We start from the raw sequence: 19,868 nt of genomic DNA on the forward strand, positions 1-19,868 counted from the left end.
AAGGCTGCAAAGGGGGTAGCTGAACTAAGTTTTATTTTCCAAACCTCCCAAGTTGTAAAGTTGTTTAACCAAATTTAACACTAATTTATGGCCAGGCTAATTTAATAAATGAAGCATTTGAGCAACTGACCTTCATCATGAAAATACTGCTAAGAAAAAATATGGTGCTCGTAGAATTTACATGAATTCACATTTTTTCAAGGGGTAGTTTTTGCAAAAATGCAGTAGTTGAAATATAGGAACTCTTGGAGGACAGCTATAGTTTAATCTTCCATAACTGTCCTCATGGGAATCGCAGCTGGGAATTTACCTAATCTGCGCTTCCTGAAACGATGTGAACCGTAACACAGCTATCCTTCAGAATTTGCAGTTCTTCAAATTTTGTGATGCAGTTGTCCAGCCCCCAAAATATGTATGTTAGAGGTAAGTGTGCATAAAAATGCACAAATTAGTGCTCAAAAATGCATTGTATTAGCAGAAAGTGCTTGCAAATATACAGTATGTATGTTAGGAGAAAGTACTTCTTCACTCAGCGCATAGATAAACTATTGAATTTGCTCCTACAAGAGGCAGTGATGGTCACCAACCTGGATGGTTTGAAAAGCAGATTAGACAAATTCATGGAGGAAAAGGCTGTAAATGGCTTCTGGCAATGCTCTGCCTCCATAGACAGAGGCAGTATGCTTCCAAATACGAGTTGCTGGAAACTGCAGGAGGGGAGAGGCCTCTTATACTCAGGTCCTGCTTGCAGGTTTCCCACAGACAACTGGTTGGCCACTATGAGAACAGGATGCTGAACTAGAAGGGCCATTGGCCTGACCCATCAGGCTCTTCTTATCTTCTTATGCTTTTAAATGCACACTAAAATGGTGACAAATGTGTGCAAGATTATTTTTTTTAAAAAAATGCAAACTGATGATGAAATCTGGCAAACTGAATTTATGATTGGAAAATGGAGAAACTGAGAGAAATAATAATTGCAAATGTTTGTCCATTCCTACAGCTGGTCTACTGTTCCTGCATCTGCAAACAAGTTGTGCCATCAATTTTTATTGCATCCATGGAGGTACTTTAGAAGACGATAGAAGAACTCAAACACAGCCAGCCTTTGAAGCTCACATTTCTCTGAAATTTACAGTGCAGTACTCCAGCCAAGTAACGTGTAAAAAAAATGCATATAGTGGAGTAAAGTGTCCACAGCATACATCTAAACCACATGGCTTTCCCCCAAAGAATCCTAGAAACTAGCTTGTTAAGGGTGATGGGAATTATAGCTCTGTGAAAGGTAAATGACAGCTCCCAGGATTCTTTGGGGGAGAGATCAGCCCTCAGAACCTGCCTGCAGGCTTCCCAGAGGCATCTGGTTGTCTACTGTGAGAACAGGATGCTGGACTAGATAGTCCTTTGGTCTGAACCAGCAGGGAGAAGAGGTCTTCAGTAATTGTGTTTATACATAACATTGGCTGCCATCCCTCTCAAGAGACAGCAGGCAACTGCCATCCCTTTAACCAAAGCCTGTGTCATAAACCTTGTAATTTTCTGCTGTCATGCTCAGGCAATTTCAACACATTTAAATTAGAAAGGACTGTGCTAATTTTGCTTCATAGCCAGGGTAATTGTTGTAAGATATAATTATCTCTCTCGGTCTTTTGAGATGGAAAGAGTGGATTGGGGGTTGGGGTGTGGGGGAGGAAGGATGGGTGACACAAGGAGGATCATTCTGTTCTCTAGAGGTGTTTCGATTCAACCTCAGTTATGGTTCTTTCAAGTGAAATGTGGAAGCCACCCGAAAAATGCTTGTTAGGCTTACCAAAACTCTTTGGCTCCTTTCAAAAATGCTTCCAACGCAGGGGGTGCAGAACCCTTTTCAGCTACATTCCCTTACGGGCAAACCTTCTGAGGGATGCTGGGAAAAGTGGGAGTGACCAGAGCCAAAAATGGGAGAGCAATGCCAGCGCTTGGCAAAGTTATTTTTTTGAACTACAACTCCCATCAGCCCCAGCCAGTATGGCCACTGGATTGGGCTGAAGGGAATTGTAGTTCAAAAAAGTAACTTTGCCAAGCTCTGCTCTTACCTTTGTACAGTAGGCTACATTTCAGACATTCAAAATCCAGAGTTCATCACGCACACAATCTCTCAATTCTCTATCCAGGCAAGCATAAGGCATTATCACAGTTCAAGGACACATTCAAACCAGCCAAAAGCACTTAAGGGCAGAGTGGAGAAGAGGCAGTGAAGAGTGTGGCCGGCAGAGGAGGTGTGGCCTGGGGGGATTCCCAAGAGCTCGCTAGCTAGTCCTAGAGGACCATATCTGGCCCGCAAGCCTGAGATTCTGCACCTAATGTCTCGCTTGAAGAGGAAACTGCTACCTTGCTTCCAGTTTTACTGGAGGTGAAATCTGCTAACACCCCAGGGAAGTGGGGAAAATTTCCTTAGATAAATTTTCACTGCTCCTCTGGTTCGAGCCCCAGAGTTTCTGATGCATGGATGCCTCGATCAGAGTCATATCAGCTGTCCTGGCTATGGCAGCCTGTCTCTATAGGAGAGATAGCTAACCTGTGGCTTTCCAGATGTTGTTGGGCTCCCGTCTCCCATCAAGCCCATCAGTCAGCGTGGTCAATAGTCGAGGATGGTGGAAATGGCAGTCCGGGAATATCTGAAAAGCCATTGTTTAGCCATGCCTGTTCTACAGGGTGCTAAATGAAAGAGTCAAAATGCATAGATCTGTGGACTTGATTCTGGCAGATGTTCCGCAGTAAGTGCAAAGCTGTTCCTGCAAAGGGGATTTACGTATGCTCCACACAGCAGCTCCGTGAGATCTATAGTATGGAGCTTATTGCTTCTTCTGGTAACAAAAATAACAGCACAAAAAGCGGCGAGATGTATTCCTAGCAGCTACAGAGTACAGTGACCGATATCTCTGACCACCCATAGATGTCAGCCCATGGATCATATTAACAGACATATTTACTGTGTTCTATCTCAGGGCTCCCCAGTGCCCTGATAAGAGAAGAAAGAGACAACAAAGTTATGCGGCCACCCGGTCACTCCCTCCGGTGCCTGGCCTGATTTGCTTGGGAGATAAGAAAGGAGAGAACATGTCAGGAATGCTTCTCTTTCCCATACAAACCTCTGAGTCTCTTCTCACTTCCACTTTTGCATTGCTAAGCTGCTCACAATCCTCTCATCCTTGGATGCAAAATAGCAAGTTCTCTAGTGCTGGACATATGGGAGAGAAGCAGAGTCGGCTTCTCTTCCATCTCTTCAGAGGGAAGGGCTGCAGCTCAGTGGTAGAGCCTCTGCTCTGCATGAAGAAGGTCCCAGATTCCATCCCTGGTTTGGGCTGGGAGAGACCCCTGTCTGAAAATGCCACTTCCAGTCAGAGTAGACAATACTGAGCTACATGGACCATTGTCCTGACTCAATATAAGGCAATGTCCTATGTTCAAGACATTTTGCTGCTTGAAGCAAAGGCAAAGATGGAGCCTCCACCATTCCATGCACAGAAGCCAACTAGAAAGATGGGGAGCTGACTCTTATTGAAAACAGGGCAGCAGAACAGTACCTTCCGCTATACCTGAGGGCAGAACTAGGCTTGTTGTTGGGATGTAGGAGAGGCCACATGGCATACGCTGCACTGTCCTCCAACAGAAAGATATAGCCGAGGTGCACAGCGGTAAAAGCCAGCATCTTCACCTGAGTCAGTCACCTCACTCTGCCTTATGGTAGGGCCAGCCCTCGAAAAGCCTTAATAATTCTTGGTCTGCTAAGGGTAGGGCCATAACTCAGTGGCAGAGCATCTGCTTTGCATGCAGAAGGCACCAGTTTCAATCTCTGGCATCTACAAGCAGGGGTAAGGGAGCCCCATGTTTGAAACCCAAATATAAGTTGCTGCCAGTCAATGTTGACAATACTGAGGTAGATGGACCAATGGTCTGACTCAGTATAAGGCAACCTTTCCCAACTAGTGGGCCACCAGATGTTGTTGGACCACAACTCCCATCATCCTCAGCCAGCATTGTCAATGGTCAGGAAAGATGGGAATTGTGGTCCAACAACATCTGGTGGCCCACTAGTTGGGAAACGCCGGTATAAGGCAACTTCCTATGCTTTTCTCAGGTAGCTCTTTATGCCTCACCCCCCCCCAGTGATGTTATCATCGGAATGTTAATCCTAGCATTACAAAAGATCCCAAACCTGGGAGAAGTTGATCTTGGCCATTTCCTCAAGGATTTGTGCATACCTGACCGGCAATGTGGGCTGTAAGGACTATGCTGTGATGTATAGGAGTAGGAGGCCTGCACTTGGTCTTGAAGCCAGGAGCGCAAGAAGGTGTCATTTTCCATTCTGTCCTGGATTCATCACATTCAGCACTGTTTCCCCTCTGCTGCAGTGTGTCTTGTGCCCAAAACTATGTTGCCTTGCTGATCATTGTGGCAAAAATATGTCACTTACAAAATTTACAAAATGAATTATACACATTATATTAATTATATAAATTATGTTGTCATGGCGTTGTTCCACTCTATTCATTTCAACACAATCCAATGCGGATGGAGAAAGAAACACAATCAATTACATATCGTTTACAGACTAAAAGCAACGACAGCAGCAAATAGCGATTGTATTCGATGGATTGATTTCCTTTCTGGACATCGGACCAATAAGCAGACACTGGCAGTTCCTGGTCCTTTTCCCATTTTCATCAGAATTCTCTAATATCTCTAGTCCCAGACCAGTTTATCAGTTGGCACCCTTGGGGTGGGGCTACAGGCAGTGGGAAAACATGACCTTGCCAATCCCATGTTCACTGAATAAATTTAAGGAAGAACCCCAAAGTTAGTACTTAAAAAGAGCTCTGGTGGATCAGACCAAGAGTCCATCTTATCCAGTTTCCTGTTTCCCAAAGTGTCCAACTAGATGCCAATGGGAATCTGACAAACTGACCTGAAGGCAACAACCCTCCCCATTGCCGCTTTGCAGCACTGTCTCTGAACATGGAGAATGCATATGACTAGTATCAGGCCTAACAGCCATTGATAGACTTCTTCTATGAATTTGGCCAATGCCTGTTGTATCCCTGTGGCTGCAAGGATTTATTGGGATTTATATCCTGCCATCTCAGCAAGAACTCAAGGCAGCTAGCAAACAGTAAATGCAACGAAACAAACGAACAAACAATATTTACAAAACAAAATAATAAAAGCAATATATACACAACAACTGAGAGAGCAGAGGAAACAAATCATCAAATGTACAAATCAGCAGCCAATAAAAATCAATTCCAATTTAAAAAGGAAGGAACACAAAGCATGAAAAAGTAATTAAGATGGCATTAATTGTGTGCTGTGTGAACCAAATTCTTTGTTTTATTAATCAAGCCTCTTATGGCTTGCCCATTTTGTTGAGTGGCTCTGCGTTGGGGTGCATTTTAGTATTATGAAAGGTGGAGGGGAGGCTTAAACATAGGAAGCTGCCTTATACAGAGTCAGACCATTGGTGCATCTAGCTCAGTATTGTCCACACTGACTTGCAGTTTCAGGGTTTCAGACAGAGATCTCTACTTGCCCTACCTGGAGAAGCCAGGAACTGAACTAGGGATGTTGTACACGCAAAGGAGATGCTCTAACATTAATATGTAGCACTTCAAGGACTAACTCCTGGGTTAGGCCTTGGCTAGTTTTCATAGGCAACTTAAAGGAGAATTTGGGCCAGAGGTGGGGAGCATCAGGCCCGGGAGCTCAATGGGTGTACTTCGAGTAGGACTCATATTTTTGTCCCCACCATAAATCCATACTCTAACCAGATAGTTTCCATCCATAGGTTCCAAGCATGATGATCAGCTTCTACAAGGGAAAGTTTGCTCAGGGTTGCTGCCTTTGCTTGGGAAGGGCAGAGGGAACAGTCCAGTTTGGAATACTTTGCAGAATGGAGATATTGCCCTGTTCTCTCCCCCGTGTCTTTGTGGAGAATTAATAATAGGCATTCTGCCTCTTTAAAACATGAATAGCCCAACCCGCTCAAGCACACCCAACCTATCTCTCTCTTGATGTACTGTTTGACTATGAGGATTAAATTGGTTTCACAGAGGAAGATAGGAGACAGACAAAGATTTATAGACTGCTATGCAGGGAGGGAGAGCGTTCATTGATAATGTCAAAAATCCAGGAGGGTGTGACTTTCCCTCCTACACAGATACAAACAAACAATGATGCAATGATGCTGAGGTCTTCCTCCATGTCAGCAGTGGGGGGGGGGTTGCATCGCAAAGATTTCACAGAATGTTATGGCATGCCCATGGACAACTTTTGACTCTTCACCTCTGGACTACTCAACCCTTGGTGGTTGGTTCACACATGCATGCTCAATTGCTTGGTTGCCACATTGTTAAAGACTTCAGGCATTTGTCTGAACACAGGAGGGTTAAAAGTGTGTAGAGGGGCAGGGGTGTGCATGAAAACCTCACCCTAGGTGTTCTTGGATGCGGGCTCCTCTCAGACCTTCACATGCTGAGCATGAAGGTCTGAAGGTGACTTCTATGAATGTTGGACTGAATGTGCTTAGATGCCTCCATGTGATTGGGATTGCTTCTAAGTGTGTTCCGTTTAATTTCTCCCAATAAACACATTTTTGTAGGCAGTTTTGACTAATGTGCACATTTTTTGCAAGCAATTTCTCGTCATATAATGCAGTTTGTATCTTATTGTCATTCATATATTCCTTTTTAATGCACATGTTCCCCTGACATATGCATTTTTGTAAACATTGGTTGGTGAACTTGCACTGCAACATTCAAAATTGAGAATTTTGAAAGATGGCTGTGTTTTCAGTCCTCATATTGCCTTGGTAAGAGTGGATTTGATAAATTCGGCTTAAAATGTGAACTGAATCAAATTTCTCACCCATCCCTAACCACCACTGGCATGTGGCCCTTCAAAAGAGAATATGACCCTTGGCCTAAACATGGCTCCTTACACCTGCCATGGTGGGTAGGTGCCCCCCTTTCCTCCCTTTCCATGTTGTTTGATTCATCCCAACCTATTGGGATATGGTAGGCTTAATCCTGAAACAAATAAAGCATAACTGACTTCACTCCTACATTTAGCATGATGCTTTTCCCCCATGTGAGTCCTTAATCGGCTCTTGCAAACGAAACCCTTGAACTACACAGAGGTGGCACTCTTTCTCTGGTTATCGACTGTTTACTCAAAAGTTACTTTTGCGGCACGAGAGACCATCAAGAAGACCACCTATGGATTGCCTTCCCTGCCTCAAGATGCTTATGATCTATCAAGCATAGGAAGCAGAATCGCACGAGAGTAATAGCCTGCCCTTTGGCCCAGCGGGGAGACGCTTCACCATCGGCAGAAGCTGGAGAATGCCTCTCCCCTCTACCTTGCCAAGGGATGCCTTCTTCCAGGTTCGGGTGAACGTCTGAATAAATTATCCGCTGCCAACTCAGCCGTTGGGAAGGGTGCTCCCCAGCTCTCAGGCTCCCTGCTTGGATTTAACCTCCAAGGGGTTAACTTCATAAAACCACGGCTCTTTATTTGAGCCTGTGATTTCCCGTCATACTTTAGGGCCAGCCAACCGTCCCTTCATTGATGGCACCTTTTGGCTTCACAATACAGCCAATTTGTTAGAATTCTTCACAGGTCAGGGGCTGCGTGAAGCTGCAGCCGCTTCAGCGATGGCCACTGGAAAATGAAGCTGTACTCGCTTGGCAAATTATACGTCAGCTGCACTTTATGGGCTTTAAGTCCCTTCCTTCCCTCTCTCTCTCTCTCTCTCTCTCTCCTTCGCTCTCCTTTTATCCTTTCCCCCTCCTCCTCTCTCTTAAAAAAAATGCAAGACTCATGTATGTGAGCTATTGTCACATATCCAGTTAATGTAGGTTAATAGATTGGTTCCACTGACATGGATCATAATGAACAGTAAATTGTTTTATCTCTTAAGTCTTATTTGGTCAGCCAAGAAAACATATGAGGTAATATGGCTTGGACTAAATGGACCGTATAATAGATCTCTCTCTAAAGAAAAAGGACAGGGGTGACAGCGTCTCCTATGATTAATGAAAATAATAATGGTCCTGAAATTGAAATTTTTCTAATTTTTTTCCTCTCTCCTTCCCTTTCTGTCTTGGCTGCCGCCAAAAAACTTCAGCCGGCAGATGATTTGTGGACTGCAACCGTCTCTGACGTCCTCCATGGCTTTCTAATACGAGTTTAGGAAGTGTTTGGTGGTGGGGAGGAGGGGGAGGGCATTATATGGATTTCTGAGGGCTGAAATCAACATTGGGGGAAGGGACAGGTGTTGTTCTTTCAGACATATGTACCAAGTTGGGTTATTGGTCTAGTTATTATCCAGTTCAGTATTGCAAGAGGGCAATAGCTCAGTAGCAGATCATCTCCTTTGCATGCAGAAGGTCCCAGGTACAATCCCGAGCATGACCAGCTAGGGCTGGGAATGTCTCCTATCAAAACCTCTGGAGAGCTTCTTCTAGTCAGTGTAGACAATACTGGGCTCTAGATGGACCATTGGCCTGACTCAGTAGAAGGCCAGTTTCTGTGTGCTATCTACATTGGAAGCTATCTTACATTGAGTCAGACCATTTAGCTCAGTATTGGCGACAGTGGAGGAAGAGGTGGTCTGGAGATGGAGGGTGGATGTCACCACGTTGTCATGTCATGGAATTGCTTTTCAATATGTTTGTAAACCTTTTTTAAAAAAAACGTTTTTAACCTTTTTTCTTTTTTGAGATGTCTTCAAAGCTTTTTTTTAAAAAAAACTTTTAAAGATGTTCTGTTTTAATGTATTTTAAAGTCTTAATGTATTTTAAAGCTCCTGAAAAAGCCCACCCTGGACCCATTGGTTTGTGATATCTATTGCCTGTCCACAAATACCCCCTTTTAGGGAAGGTGATTGAGAGAGAGGGTTGTGGTGCAGCAATTATAAGTACTCTTGGATGAAACAGATTATTTCAACCCATTCTAATCTGGGTTCATGCCTGGTTATGGGACTGAATCGGCCTTGGTCGCCCTGATGGATGACCTTATTGGGAGAAGGACAGGGGGAGTGCGACCCTGTTATTCTTACTTGATCTCTCAGTGGCTTTTGATACCATTAACCATGGTATCCTTCTGGGCTGACTTGGTGAGATGGGTATTGGAGGCATTGTTTTACAGTGGTTCCGATCCTATCTCCAAGGTCATTTTCAGAGAATAGCATTGGGTGATTGTCTTTTGGCTCTGTCGCAGTTGTGCTGTGGGTTGCCGCAGGGTACCATCTTGTTTCTAATCCGGTTTAACATCTATGTGAAGCCCTTGGAAGTGGTCATCAGGAGATTTGAGGCAAGGTGTCAGCAGTACGCTGACGATACTCAGCTCTGTTTCTCTGGCTACTGGCTACTAGCCATGATGGGTATGTTCTAGCTCCACTGTTAAAGCCATTATGCATCTGAATATCATACAACATGAACAGTAATATAAAATCTAAAGCACAATAGAAAACCCACATGAGTCCATGATAAAAACAGCGGCACTCACCCTAATTCCACAAGGCTGTCACGAGTTCTCAGTAGCGAGTCTCACATTTATAGTGAGCTAACGTTCTGGGAACTGCATTTGTTTCCGTTGTCTTTTCTAAATGTTCTTCAAAGACAGCTTCATGTTCAGCACATTACTGAAATCTACTACAGCAGAGATCATGAAGCTGGACTCCAGCTCTCATCAGCCCAACCCAGCATGGCCAACAGTCAGAAATGATGGGAGTTGGAGTCCAACAATAACTGGGAAGCCACAGGTTCCACATCCCTGCATCGAAGCATAAATAAATGTGGTCAGATCAGTTCTTGGAAAGTTTGTTTTAAAAGGGGATTAGTATCCATTCCAATTAACCCCCTCCCAAAAGGAGTTAATTCCAGCTCAAGTTCACCAGCTTCAAAAAAGAACTAATTCCATTCTAATTTAATTCACAATTCATTTATGCAGTCCTTCCCCCCTCCCCAGCCTTCAGGATTTCACAAGCTGCTCTGCTACAGTATAAAATATATACTGGCAAAACACCAAAACACACCCAAATAGTATAATGTGAACAACTGTTTTATTTATTTTTCCCAACAATTGTGATCTTTAAGCTTAAACATCAGCATCACTTTTCAGATATGTAAAAACGGGAAATGCAGTGGCCACAATTACATAGAGATGTGCCATGAAACCCCTATAGGGAGAAAGAAATTATTGAATTAAAATTCATAGAAACATAGAGTTGGAAGGGCCTATTAGGCCATTGAGCCCAACCCCCTGCTCAATGCAGGAATCCAAATTACAGCATACCCAATAGGGGTCTATCCAGCTGCCTCTTGAAGGCCTCCAGTGTTGGAGAGCCCACCACCTCCCAAGGTCATTGGTTCCATTGTCGTACTGCTCTAACAGTTTGAATTGAATTAGAAACTGACCAAAGTTCCACTGCAAAAGGAACTTAATTCACTTTCAGTTCCCCTAGAAATTATAGGAACTATGTTCATGTGTAGTTCAGAGATTTTTTAATTACCCTTGCCCCATCGCCATCATGGAAAAAGCCTCTCCTGTTCTTAAAGTGATGTTTCTTGAGAAACGTCTCTCTTATTGACCAATTCTTTCCAAACTGCCAGCTTTCCCTGTCCTCACAGAAGTTGGACTGCAGTTTGTTTAGTTCCCTGAGTGACTGAAATTTCATGTTCCTGCACCAGTTGAATAAATCAGTGTTATAGGCTTCACCATTACAGAGGCAACACAATCTAAATGGTCATCATCTTCATCCTGATTAGATTATGGGGTTGGGGGAGTTTGGAAAGTGTGTAAAAGTTTGACAATAATAACAATGGCAGTCCAAACAGGGTTGCTCTTCAGATGGAGGGTGCATGAAATAAATTTGCCTTCTCCCTACAGACACGTGTTGGAAGTGGGATACATCAGACCTTTTACTGTTGCTCCATAATCTAATCTCCCTATCTTTCAGTCTGTTGTGTCTTGGTGGAGTTTTACAGTAGCTGTCAACAAACAATCAGGCGAGATGCTGGGCTGTAAATGGATTAGCATCCAGTTCTGTCATTTGGCTATAAGCATCTGGGTCAATCCTGGGAGCAGGAAACGGCCTCCGCAATAAAAGGAGAGATGAGGAAGAGGAGGAAAGGAAAATAACAGCAATCCGCTCTGAACTTCAAGGATCTGGGAAAACCCAAAGTGGAGGCTCAACTTCATAAATATCCCTAATCTCTGGTTTTAAAAGCCAGAATTGTTTATGATTCATGGCATTTGATGACATTTAACAGCATGCAACCCATTACAGCCCCTTAAGTCATTACATGACAAGGCCGCAAATGTCATTGGGTGACAAGACAACAAGCCAGGTTAGTGGTGGGGCAGGTTCTGTTTGGATTAGTTCAGGCTTCTGACAGATGTAGGGGTTCGTGGCAGACGGAACCACATTTCTGCCTCTTTGGCTTATCTCCCTAGTAAATCAGCTATATATATAAACACACACAGAGAAAGAGTAAAAAACAACAACAGACGTTCCATATTCACTGCCGGATTTGGCTTTAACACTTTTCTAGCCCCTCTCACATTTGATACAAATATTTCCATGCACCAGAGATGTTTTTTAAGGGAGTGGGCACTTTGAGCCCCTGTTCCTAGAATGGGGCTAAGCATTTTAAATGTTCAATAAAACCTTGGAACAAGGGACTTCCCAATGATTGGCAGTACATAACGTGATCCTTTATGATTGGGATGCATCAGGCCCAGAGGCCACATTCAGCCCTCCAAACCTCTCTGCCGGGCCTTCGGGGCTCCCCCACGCTGCATCTCTTTTCCACAGGCCACACCCCACGCTGGCGCTGCTTCACACTCCAGTGAGCAATTTTGCCCAGATGAAAAGTGTCTCTGAGCTCTGAGCATGCTTCTTGCTCGCCTGGGTGGAGGATGGAGAGGGGCCCATGAGCGCATGCAGAAACTAGCCTATTGCACAAAGGTCAAATTTCATCTGTCGCTCGGCCCACTTTTGCCTCCGACCTTGGAACCAATGACCTAGAGAGGTTGTGGGCTCTCTGACACTGGAGGCATTCAACAGCCATCTGTTGGGAATGCTTTGATTTCGATTCCTGCATTGAGCAGGGGGCTGGACTTAATGGCCTTATGGGCCCCTTCCAATTCTACTATTCTATGATTCTATGATTCTTGCCCACTCTTGGCATGTGGCCCTTGGAAGGTTGTCCAGAAGCAAATGCGGCCCTCGGGGTGGAAAAAAGACTGTTCTCTACCCCTGCTCCAGTGGACTTCCAGTGGACTGCATTAGCACTGGTGATTTGTGGCGAAGGCTCAATCCACGCCTTATAATCCACTTACTTTTCTTCAAAAATGTTCCAGTTTATCATCAATCACAGTTGTTAAGCTGTGAGGAAGAAACGATGGACAATTCACACAATTATCTCCCCCCCTTTCCCCCCCATCTCTTCAGACATAGAAGTCAACACAATTTGACCTTCTCAGCCATTTTGGCTCATCCTCAGCCAGTTTTATGAAGGCCTCAGTCTGTTGGCCCTTTTAAGCCAGTCTGTCTTTGAAATGCCATACGGAAAATATTGCCTTAGAAGGATGTGAACAGTGAAAGGCAATGACTAAAACACAATGCAGCATTTAATCTCAGTGGCATTGAGTCTTGTCCATCCCACCCCCCAGAAAAAGAGAAGCATTCCTCGATAATTAGCTTATTTATCTTGGCATAGCTGAAGTCATGTTTTCCAGTTCATGCAGATGCTGCACACAGATCGTTTCTATGTTGCCTGAGCCCATTGAAAGAGCACATATCTGGAGTAGTACTGTGCCAAAAAATTATCTGGCTTTTTTTTTTTTTTTTACCATTCCCCGTTGATTTATGAGAAAACAAATTGTGACTGGAAATTGTGAACGGGGAAAGAATATGTTGGTGAAATTCTCACGAGCGGGGTGCAAAGTTTGTCTTGTGCTTGCCCTACTTTCGAGGTGGCCAAGGGCTGTTCGTGAGTGTCCTTTCCAGTGGACTATACATTTGCAGTCTTCGTGGATGCCCATGTTTCCTGAAAATCCCACCATGTCCTCAGCTGGGCTTCCCTGTAAAGACAGGAAGGTGAAGAGCCTGCTGTTTTTATTAAAGTATTTATTTAGGTAATTTATATACAGCTCCAAATTTCAAAGAAATCTATGAGTGTTTTTTTAATCTTTTTACTTTTAAAGAAATATTTGGATGTTTCTTATGATCAAAGGAAGTTGTTGTTATGCGCCTTCAAGTCGATTACGACTTATGGTGACCCTATGAATCAATGACCTCCAAGAGCATCTGTTGTGAACCCCCCTGTTTAGATATTGTCAGTTCAGGTCTGTGGCTTCCTTTATGGAATCAATCCATCTCTTGTTTGGCCTTTCTCTTCTTCTACTCCCTTCTGTTTTTCCCGGCATTATTATTTTTCTAGTGAATCATGTCTTCTCATTATGTGTCCAAAGTAGGATAACCTCAGTTTCATCATTTTAGCTTCTAGTGATAGTTCTGGTTTACTTTGTTCTAACACCCAATTATTTGTCTTTTTTATAGTCCAGAGCAAAGCTCTCCTCCAACACCACATTTCAAATGAGTTGATTTTTCTCTTATCCACTTTTTTCACTGTCCAACTTTCACATCCACACATAGAGATCGGGAATACCATAGTGTGAATGATCCTGACTTTGGTGTTCAGTGATACATCTTTGCACCTTTTCTAGTTCTCTCATAGCTGCCCTCCCCAGTCATCAGTGACCAAAATCAGTGACTGTACTGATCTCTACTATTTGGTAGCCAGCCTCCTGTTAAAATTCAAGGGAATGTAAAGCCAGAAGTGCCTGGAATCCGTGAGTGGATGGATGGGCAGGAACAGGTTGAAGTTGAACCCTGATAAGACCGAGGTACTACTTGTGGGAGACAAGGGAGGGTTAGGAGATGTTGACCTGGAGTTTGATGGAGTGAAGTTGCCCCTACAGGACCAGGTCCGCAGCCTCGGGGTTGTTCTTGATTCCAAGCTGTCCATGGAGGCTCAGATTTCGGCTGTGAGCCGGGCAGCTTGGTATCAATTACACCTTATATGTAGGCTGCAACCCTACCTCCCTGTTCAACAGCTCCCGCTCATGGTGTATGCCCTGGTCACCTCTCGATTGGACTACTGTAATGCGCTCTACGTGGGGTTACCCTTGAAAACGACCCGGAAATTACAACTTGTACAGAATGCAGCGGCGCGCTTACTTACCAACAGCCGCCGCCGAGACCACATTACGCCAGTATTATTTGATCTACACTGGCTGCCGGTTATTTTCCGGGCCCGATTCAAGGTGTTGGTATTAACCTTTAAAACCCTATACGGTTTCGGCCCAGCTTACCTGAAAGAGCGCCTCCACCGCCACCAATTATGCCGCCCAACTAGATCAGCCACTCAAGGCCTTCTCGCAATCCCGCCAACCAAAACAGCTAGGTTGGTGGGTACTAGGGAGAGAGCCTTTTCTGTGGTGGCCCCCACTCTCTGGAACTCCCTCCCATGTGACCTTCGACATGCCCCTTCCCTAGAGGTATTCCGCAAGGCCCTGAAGACGTGGCTTTTCCAACAGGCCTTTGAGGTCCTTGGGAAGGGTAAATCTTCATGATTTTACCATCTATCATATGCTGCTAATATAAATGCTTTTGTATGTATTGACTGTCCAGTATTTTATCTACTGTTATTAACATGACTGCAATTGATATTGTTGTATTGTTGTATTGTTGTATTGTTGTATTGTTGTATTGTTGTATTTTATTTCATTTTAATGTACGTCGCCTAGAGTGGCTATTTGCCAGATAGGCGACAGACAAATTAAATATTATTATTATTATTATAAGGAGAGCCCTGCTGGATCAGGCTAATGGCCTGTCCAATCCAGCATCCTGTTCTCACGATGGCCAACTAGATGCCCATGGGAAGCCCTCAAGCTGGGCCTGAATGCCACAGCACTCTCTGCACTTGTGATTCCCAGCAACTGTTATTCAGAAACATACTTTCTCTGACAGTGTAGAACAGAGCTATCATGGCTAGTAGCCATTGATAGCCTTATCCTCTATGGATTTCTCTAATTCTCTTTTAAAGCTATCCAAGTTGGTGCTCATCACTACTTCTTGGGAGTGAGAGTTCCTTAGTTTGTGTGGCATAAAGAAATGCCCTGGGAAGAGGGATTGATTGTTAAATCACTCTGGGAATTGTAGCTGTGTGAGGAGAATAGGAGTCTCCTAACAACTCCCAGCATCTTTCACAAACTACACTTCCCAGGATTTTTGGGGGGAAGCCATGTCTATTTATTGTGATATGGTACCACTTTCAATGTATAGTGCAGATAGGGCCTCAGTGAGGAATAAAAGGCACTCTGTACTCAGATGGAGAGGAGTAAACCTTCACGTTTTCTTATTGTGCAAGATCAGGGGCTGTAATTTGACATCTTAGCCTGAAATCTGACTAGCCATAGCAATGGTTACTCTTTTGCAAGGTTGGGGAGCTAAGAGTGTTATGATATTTAAGTCTCTCTCTCTCCCTCCCTCCCTCTGTGTGTGTGTGTGTGTGTGTGTGTGTGTGCGTGAGAGAGAGAGAGAAGATATTAAAGATGTTTGTGTCTTGAACCAAGCCAAATATTTTCTTGTCACTATGCTCATAACTTGAGTCTGCCGAGGTCACGGCCTTCACTTTCTTCTTCAGATGGTTGGCGGGTGGAATGTCCCTGAGATTAGAGCTTATTTTGTTTTCATTGGGAGGGGCTTTGCTTACCCTGGCGGGTCCCTGAGACTCACCAAGGCTCTCTAGACTCTGTTTATTAGATTTTTATCTCCTTATCAGAGTCTTCCTCCTTAAATCATGTCAGGATTTTACCACTCTTTAGGGATTCCTGGTGTTTTATTGTGTGTAGGGAGAGTACAGGGACTGAGGGGCGGTGTGTGTATGTGCGATGCTGAGACATCCTCATAAAAATAGCATTTATATAATGGCAGAAATGAGTAAGGCGAAAGTGTGTCTCTTGGATTCCCAGCCCATCCAGATTTGTGTGTGCGTGATGCTGTGCAGAGGCCAGATTTTTGCTGCTGTTGTCACCACAGAGTTAGCCTAATGGACCAAGAAACTCTCAGTGATTGAGATTTGGGAGGTGGAAGAGCATCTGCTTTGCACCCAGAAGGTTCCAGGTTCAATCCTCGGCATCTCCAGATAAGGCTGGGAATGTCCCCTATCTGAAAACCAGAAGAGCCTCTGCCAGTCATTGTGAACAATACTGAGCTAGATGGACCAATGGTCTGACTCGGTCTAAGACTGTTGGAAGTGGGGCAAGAGCAGCTCCTGTTTTGCTCTTTTGTCTATGTTCCAGAAGGGAGATAGAGTTCGGGTCCTCCAGATGGCTAGGCTTGACTGCCTTTACCTGTGATGCTCTGACTGACTTCATTCAGTCTCAGACTGATAGGTGCTTTGGGAAGCTTATCTGCCCCTCCTCCTTCTGCCTTTTCCTCCTCTTCTTCAGCTGTCTGAGAGAGAGGAGACATCTTTGTCTTTGCTCTCTCTCCTGAGCCATGAGGGCAATACTCACGTCTGGGCATTAGTTAGAACTAGGTATGCCTTTCCTATCTACTGTGTATTTTTATAAATAAAGTAGCTTTTCTTATTTTACTAAGTGTTAAGACTCAGTGATCTCAATGCAGGGTAAAAACCTGTCACTTAGGTAAACGCACACACTGGCACACACGCATCTCAGACCATTGATGATCTCTGATCATTTATACACATTTACATAACAAAGACAGCTTCCTATGTCTCTCTGTGCCACTATCTAGGATTTTGAACTGAAGCGGCTTGCCAGAAGAGGGAGCTGTTGTTCTACTTTCTGCTGGGCATAGGCACCACCATTGGTTGGAGGGTGGTACTACATGAGACACATGGGATGTGCGCCCTCCTTGAGTGGTTTACACTTGGTGAGAACGTGTCCCTCCGCTCTGATGATGCTTCTCACTTGCCTGGATGGAGGATAGAAAAGGAAATCTACATTCGCTGCTCCACCCACATTTGCTTCTGTCCCCCGCCCACCACTGGCATATGACCCCCACCCCCAAAGATTGCCTAGACAGGAACGAGGCCCTCAAGCTGAAAGAGCTTCCCCACCCCTGGTCCATGCCTTGCCTTTTTGCGTGAGCAATCCATGAAGAGGCCCTAAAGGTCTATAAAATAAAAATAAAGCCAACTAGAGCCAGAAATCAAACTAGCATCTTAAGAACATAGAGAGCTGGCTTTTCCCGAGTCAAACCGTTGGTCTATCTAGCTCAGTGTTGACTATACTGACCAGCAACAAGCCTCCAGTTTTTTAGGCAGGGATCTCTCCCAGCCCTACCTGGAGACACCAGGGATTGAACCTGGCACCTTCTGAATGCAAAGGAGATTCCCTGCCACTGAGCCATGGCCCTTCCCCTTGCCTTAGTGTAAGGCTTTATACCCTTTATACTGAATGGAATAGACACATCAGAAGAACATGTTTCCTACCATCACATGTAGCTTAATCTAGCTTTTCCCTTTAGGACAGGGCTGTAGCTCAGTGGTAGAGCACTGGCTTCACATCCAGAAGGTCCCATGTTGAACCCCCAGGATCTCCAGGAGGCACTGGGAATGACTCCCTGCCTGAACCCCTGGAGATCCTATGCCAGTCAGCATAGACAAGGCTGATCTAGAGGGACCAATGTTCTGACTCAGTATAAGACAGCGTCCAATGTGCCTATGATCTCACCCAATGGCCTCACATTACAAAAAGTATTAGCCTCAAGCCTTGGTGGGATGGAATGATCTGTCAAGTTTGATTCTGTCCATTTCTCAATTTTTCTAATCTTAAATTCAAGTCTCCACATTTCTGCAGCAATTTGTGGATTTTTTTTAAAAAAAATCTTCATGAAAATTCTTAAGCCCTTTAATGCAAATTAATAATACATTTTTGTATGCAGTTTTGACTAATGTACACATTTTTGCAAGCAATTTATCCTTTGAATTTTTGTACGTTATTTTCACCAATATATTCATTTTGTGCATACTTCCCCCTAAAGTATGCATTTCTAAGTGTGCATTTTGAAGGATGGCTATTTTTCTGTTCTCATATTGTTTTGGAAAGTATGAATTTGACAAATTTGGCTTTTAATGCAAACTAAATCAAATTTCTCTACCATTCCCATGGCTCTGTCAGTCTAATTTTTAAATTGGTGTAAGTCAAGGTGGTCAATCTTTGTTGGCTTAAGGGCCACATACACCCTTAGTGAACATTCTGGGGGCCACCTGCCAATTGTAGGTGTGGCCCTCCCTCATTCTCATATCCAAACATACAAGGCACACATGTATACATAGGCAAACAGCTCCTGCTCCTCAGTTGATTTGTTCATATCTGCTGAGGAGGACAGCTCTGCTCACTCAATGATGGATCTAATGACTGGAGAGGGGGCAGTTTGCACACACACACACACCCTGTCAGGACACTGAACTGCCCACCCCAGCACCATGTCTATTTTTTAAAATCTTGCCACTTGTATCAAAATTGGTGGAGTTCTAAATGGGGATGGGGAGAAAAATTGCAAATGGGGTCTACAAACCTCCTTGGCTGAGGGTTTAACCACCCCTCGTATAGGCCGTGACCTGTGAAGAGTATGGGATTCTCCTCAATTGAAAAAGGGTTGCAATAACAAGACTGGGAGAAAGAAGATACATTTTTTCTGCTTATTTTCTCCTCCTCCTCCATCACTTCCTCCTCTTTCAAAACCGGGGGGGGGGGGGGAAGAACGTTTGAACTCATGTTATACACATTTTTCTGCCTTTGTACATGACACTTCTACTATTTCATTACAGTTTGCCCTCTTCTCCTAATATTTTGAGCCATCTCATTCCAACATTTGGCAAAAGGTAAAAGTTATAGTCCCAAACCACCGAACCACCAGGGTGCACACATAAGTTTGAAATGCATCCTGACCAAAAAGAACAACAACACCACACACAACAGCAACCTTGCAGGACATCAAGAACTTTCAGCCCAAGGTCAGTGGGGCTAGCGGCCACCTAAATCTCCTGAGAAATACAGTCACTGTATGAAAAGGATGCTTTAAGGACCTTTTTCATTCCACATTTTTAGAAATTATTTTTAAATGCCCCCCAAAGTGTGTGTGTGTGTATGTGTGTGCAAATATGTGCGTGTGTGCAAGAGTGTGCATGAATGAGTGTAAACTTAAAGGAGGTTAGCCAGGTCAGGAGTAAGCAATTTTTAGTCTGTTTGCTTTTAAACCTCCTTCTCAGGATTAGCTGTGTCCTACTTTGTATCTTTTGGATCGAAGGTTAGGCAAGGGTCAAGTAGGGGATTTCAACACAGGCTGGGACTCTCTTTTAAACCCCCAGTGTACAAATCCATGCAATCCATCATTTTCCCATCCTGGGGAAGCTGTGATGGAGATGTCATCAAAGGCTGCTGTTTAAACATTTTTGCCGCCAACAGGAACCTGAAGGGGCTGCAGGAAACCAGCGTGTGGCAGCTAGGAAATGGAATACATTTGGGGGGGAGGCACATTTAAATGCAGCGTGAAAAAGGAGGCTGTACACAAAGGCTGGAAGCGGGATGCTAGCAGCAGGGAGAGACGCTTTGGGAGTCCAGCAGTGGACCTGGCTGGTTAGTGGTGGTGGAACCTCACAAGAATGGTAGATCTTGTGGAGGTTTGAAGTGGCAGAAAAGCATGTCCCTTAATCGGTAACCTTTCCCCAGTTACCATGCCCTTCGAGGCAGGCACTTTTGACTGTGCTGCATGCCCTAGA

Source organism: Rhineura floridana, chromosome 14 (assembly GCF_030035675.1).
Source record: "Rhineura floridana isolate rRhiFlo1 chromosome 14, rRhiFlo1.hap2, whole genome shotgun sequence".
Classification (NCBI taxonomy): domain Eukaryota; kingdom Metazoa; phylum Chordata; class Lepidosauria; order Squamata; family Rhineuridae; genus Rhineura; species Rhineura floridana.